A 6,000-nucleotide genomic window follows, 5' to 3' on the forward strand; every position below is an offset into this window, starting at 1 on the left:
GCCACCGCCTCAGCCCATCACCCCAGCCCTCTACAGCAGCAGGCGGCCCTGGGAACCCGCAGGCCACCGCCTCAGCCCATCACCCCAGCCCTCTACAGCAGCAGGCGGCCCTGGGAACCCGCAGGCCACCGCCTCAGCCCATCACCCCAGCCCTCTACAGCAGCAGGCGGCCCTGGAAACCCGCAGGCCACCGCCTCAGCCCATCACCCCAGCCCTCTACAGCAGCAGGCGGCCCTGGGGACCCGCAGGCCACTCTGGCCAGGGAAGCAGGTAGACTGACTGCAGATCTTCACCTCTTTTCCAGGTCCAGTCCCCTAGCCTCAGCTCCACCTGTAGCCGACTCCCTGTTGTAGCCTCTCCTCGTCCTCTGTCCCCATTGCCTGGGGAGTAAACAGATCCTGGCAGAAAGCCTTGCTTTTCTCTTTCCTGTGGACCCACTAAGCCCTCACCTCCTAGGCATCCCCACGTGTCAGCTCCCAATATATAGGAATACATTTTACCCAGAATCCCCAGTGGTCACACTTAGCCTGATCCCAGAATTCCCTGCCAGCAACACACAGACACCACAACCTCCAAAGAACCAGAGGGGGCAACAGAAACTGAGGAATGAAATAGCTGCCCAACAAAGGCAAGACCAGACATCAGTATCTAGAGTTACAATTTTCTCAAGCCGAGATGCCTAGATGTGATCATAAAAATACAACCCATAACAGCCAGGACAATAGGTCTGCACTAGAGCCCGGCAGCCCTACCACAATCGGCTCTGAAAATGACAACAGCTGAAGCACGAGACAGAGACATTAAAATAGCCTTTATGGATATGATAGAGATCTGTAAAGTAGAAATGAAGAAATCCCTCGAAGAAATCTTTAAAAACACAAACTGTGGAAGGAAATGAATAAAAGTGAGCTGGGTGTAGTGTCACACAGGTGTTGCACACCTTTAATCTCAGCACTAGGGAGGCAGAGGCAGTGGGATCTCTGTGAGTTTGAGGCCAGCCTGGTCTACAAAGTGAGTCCAGAATAGCCAAGGCTACACAGAGAAACCCTGTCCTGGAAAACAAAACAAGAATGGATGTAGAATCAATAAAGAAAACCTAAGCTGTGGGAAATCTAGAAATGGAAATTTAGGGACTTGAACAGGAACCTCAGAGGCAAGCTTCACCAACAGAATACAAGAGATGGAAGAGACAATCTCAGGCATTAATGACCTGATAGTATACCAGACCCCCAGACCTTAGCATGACTGACTCCATGATGGAAATACCATTCAGATGGTAAAAGTCAGCATGTAGACTGTATCACCTGCCAAAATGAAAACAAGGACCTAATTCATCAAAGCCCACAGTTCTGGGAAAGTCTTTAAATGTACTAACATTGTTTTTTTACTAATTTTATTGTTAACTGAAGTATGTCAACCCAGAACATGTTTTTTGTACTTAAAAACTCACCCTGAGAAAGGCTTAGTGCTACACCGGCATTCTCAAATACCCAGTATAACCGCTTGCTAGCTAATAAAGACATTTTATTGACTTAAACTCATGTCTAGGCAGTATTCTTTTCTGACTACTCCACAACAATAAAAGAAATGAATACCTCAGTCAAAGAAAAAAATAAATCTAAAAGAAAAATCTGGTACAAAACATGCAGGAAATCTGGCACACCATGAAAACACTAAATCTAAGAATAATAGGAATAAAGGAAGAAGAAGCCCAGGTCACAGAAAATACAATTTTTTCCTTTTCTTTCTATTACTTTCTTTTTTGTTTGTTTGTTTTTGTGAGACAGGGTTTCTCTGTGTAGCCCTGGGTGTTCTAGAATTCAGTGTGTAAAACAGGCAGGCTTCAAACTCAGAAACCTGCCTGCCTCTGGAATTAAAGGCTTGTCTCACCATATCCAACATTTTTTTAAAAGATTTATTTTATGGGACTGGAGAGATGGCTCAGAGGTTAAGTGCACTGACTGTTCTTCTGGAGATCCTGAGTTCAATTCCCAGCAACCGCATGGTGACTCACAGCCATCTATAATGTGAGCTAATGCTCTCTTCTGATATGGAGATGTACATGCAGGCAGAGCACTGTATACATAATAAATCAATAAATCTTAAAGATTTATTTTACTTTATGAGTGTCCTTTTACCTGCATGTACATATGTGAACTATATCTTGTGCCCAAGAAGAGAGTCAGATCTTCTGCAGTTGGAGTTTCAGATAGTTGTGAGCCTCTGCTTGGGTGCTGGGAGTGAACCCAGATCTTCTACAAGAGCAGCCAGTGCTTTTAACCACTGGGCCATCACTCCAGTCTCAAAACATGTTTTCGACAAAACCATAGAAAAATATTTTCCTAACCTAAAGAAGGAAATGTCTATCAGGGTCCAAGAAGCATCCAGAATAGCAAATAGACTGAACAAGAAAAGAAATTATCCTAGGCACAAAATAATTAAAATACTAAATGTACAGAACAATGAAAGACTATTAAAAACTGCAAGGGAAGAACACCAAGCAACTTATAAAGGCAGACCTATTAGAATAACACATGATTTCTCAGAGGAGATTCTAAAATCCAGGTGGGTTCTACAGACTCTCAAAGACCACAGATGCCAGCCCAGACTATTATACCCAGAAAAACTTTCAATCACAATGGAGAGATTAAGATATTCCATGATATAAACTAAATTTAAGCAATAGCTATCTGCCAAGCCAGGCCTACACAAAGCCCTAGAAGGAAACCTCGAAGTGCTGGGATTCAGACCTGGGTGCTAGGGGGATGCTCTTGTGCACTGTGTATTCAGATGCTGGTTTCTGAGCCCAGAGATCTGGTTGCAGTCAGACATGGGCACTGTCGTTTCTTTTTTTCTTTTTAAGATTTATTTATTGATTATGTATACAGTGTCCTGCCTGTATGTACACCTGCACTCCAGAAGAGGGCACCAGATCTCCTTATAGATGGTTGTGAGCCACCATGTGGTTGCTGGGAATTGAACTCAGGACCTTTGGAAGAGCAGCCAGTGCTCTTAGCCTCTGAGCTACCTCACCAGCCTGACACTGTCATTTCTGTGAAGCATTTCCGGTCTCGATGCTGTGTGAAAGTTGTTCTTCATCACCTCTGGTTGGTTAATGAAGAAACTGATCAGCCCGTAGCTCGGCGAGAGTGAACTGGAGGCCAGTCACGGGTCTCAGGTAGGGACCAGGGGAAAAAAGAGGAGAGCCAGGTAGAAGGAGAGAAGTTGAGGGGAAGATGGCCATGAGGAGGTTGCCATCAGGACAAAGGTGGAGCAGGAGCGGCCAGGTACCAGGGCACATGGCTGGGAGGTGGTCCAGACCAGCATAGATGGGTTAGAATAGCTGAGTGTCTGTCCAGCTTTGTGTGCTAAAGCTTATATTAATAAACATAATAGGAGCTGGGCGTCATATAGGACAGCATGTAATTTTCAGCTGCCACACAGAGTATAATGAGTCTTTGGCTACCAGGCCCAGAAACTCTGATTTTCCTGTAGAGGAGGAACTTGGGGGACTGACCTTACTTTGATCAAAGGAGGGCAATCAACCCCAAAGTGCCCACAATTTGGGTTTTTTGTTTGTTTTTGGTTTTTCAAGACAGGGTTTCTCTGTGTAGCCTTGACTGTCCTGGACTAGCTTTGTAGACCAGGCTGGCCTTGAACTCACAGCGATCCGCCTGCCTCTACCTCTAGAGTGCTGAGATTAAAGGAGTGTGCCACCATGCCCAGCTTAGACAAAACATTTCTAACTGACCTTTAATTTGCTTGGTCTGTAGTTGGGGACTTTACAGAGTATCCAAGTAGCAAAGTATACAAAGTTTGAGAAATGAAACCACAGAGACATAATCACTAGGAAGGCAGAGCCTGAAAACTTGAGTTTAATTTCACCTTATAATCAAGATAGAGACTAAAAACCAAAATGGCTACAATTATGCTCTATTAAAGGCTGAATCATTTCTCCACAGTGTTCTCTGAGGTAGCCCCAGAGGGGCTAGCTCCGGCTGGTCCAGCATTACAGACTGCTACAATGAGGCCTGCGCTACCCTAGGCCCCAGATGGTGCCACATCGCCCAGACAGCAAGTGAAACACACAGAACTCCTCTCTCTCCAGGCCTCGGCCAGCATTCCAGCTTTCTTGAGTCCCCAAACAGCGACACCCCAAAGTCAGCAAGTAGTAGTCATAGGAAAGATTTATCACTCAAAATGCTGGGACATTAGGTCTCACACACAGCATATCAAAAGGGATGTGGTCACCGGGTTCTCCCAGCATCCTTCAATCCCTGCCTGTTACAAGGTATGGCTGGCATACAGTGCCTCCTGCCCTGAGCTCTCAAGCTCAGGGCCTGGCCTATCCTTCCCCCAGCTGCTCTTTCCTATACAGTCCAGCCATGGGGCTACCTGGTCCTTTTTACCTTTTCCTCTTTTGGCTTCCTGGCTTTCCCCTCCCCCTCTCCTCACATGGCCCAGCTCAGGGGTCTCATTCACTCTGGACGTTCCCAGATGTCTCTGCCCTGGCTATGTTCTCTCTCATATCCACAGTAAACTTTGTCCTCTACCACACTTAGGGGTCATCATATCTTCCTTTTTTTTTTTCTTTCTTTTTTTATTCAGACGTGTGTGTGTGTGTGTGTGTGTGTGTGTGTGTGTGTGTGTGTGTGTATGTGTGTGTACATTCATTTAGAGGCCCTAGGTAGATGTCAGACTCATCCTCCCCTGTTCATCCACCTTACTCACTGAGTCAGGATCTCTCAATCAAACTCAGAGTTCACCGATTAAGGCTAGTCTTGCTGGTCAGTCTGCTCTGAGAAGGCTGAGATTATAGGCAGGCTAGTTGGCATTTCCGAGGGCTCTGGGGATTGAACTCTGATCTTCACACTTGTGCAGTAAGCCCTTTCCCACCACACCATCTCCCCAGATCATGCCTGGCATTTTTACACAAGATTCTGGGGACTGAATTGAGGTCCTCAAGCCGTGAAGCAGGCTGTCTCTCCACCTCAAGGGAAGAGTTCCTTTATTCTTCCCAACTTCCCTTCTTCCTCTAGCCAATAAATGCTTATTAACCCCCCCCTAAACCAGAGCCCATCTATGGACCACGAAGAAGACCTCTATCAGCAAGGACAGCCTAGGGCTGTGGATCCTCCCTTCCTCCTAGACAGCCCTCGCTCAAGGCCCTGGCTCAGTTTGCCAGTGCCTTAAGAAGTGAACAGTCTGCATGCTGATTCAAGATGTACATAGGACATTAGCTAATAGCAAGTGTAATTTAAGACTGGGGCAGATGCTGGAAAGGAGATATAACAGGGGTGTGAAGTACCTGGGGGTTCTGGGCAGCCCTTTCTGAGGAAGTAACTTTGGAACTGAGAACTAAGCAATGACGGGGAGCTAGCCAAGCGGGAAGGCGGGGTGCGCGAAGGCCCTGAGAGTGGGAGGGATGTGCGGTGAGGTAAATGTGACAAAGGAGGAAGAGAGCTGGAGGGCTAAATGGAAAATGGCCCCATTTCCTCCCAACACGGGCTGGAGTGTTTTTTTGTTTTGTTTTTTAGTTGGATGGAATGCCTTTGTGGGGTCTTAGAAGGGAGAAACAACGCTGCTAGGTGCTAGGCAGTGGGGGCGGGGATCTGCCTACTATTAGAAATCTCTGCTTCCTGCGTCTCATTCTCCCTTCTTGCCCCCTTAGCTCAATCAAGGGAAGTGAGGGCCCCACCACCTGTGATGTCCCCTGAGGTTTGCCTGGGGCAAACAGGAAGTCACAGCCCAGTAGAGATAGGCCTGGGACTCAACTAAGAAAGCAGGTCTCTGGGGTCTCTAGTCTTTCCTCTGCGTGCTGTCATCAGTGAAAGGCGTCCGCACGCGCACACAGACACACTCATGCACAACACACACACATAGACACTGTACCACCCCTGTGTGACATTAGATAGTTTCCTCCCCTTCTTGAGGCCTGAACCTTGTCTCTGTGAGTCTCCTCCATAACTGAAGCAGGACTTACCTGGAAGATAGAGACCT

This window comes from Acomys minous (assembly GCF_964271855.1).
Source record: "Acomys minous genome assembly, chromosome: 2".
Classification (NCBI taxonomy): Eukaryota; Metazoa; Chordata; class Mammalia; order Rodentia; family Muridae; genus Acomys; species Acomys minous.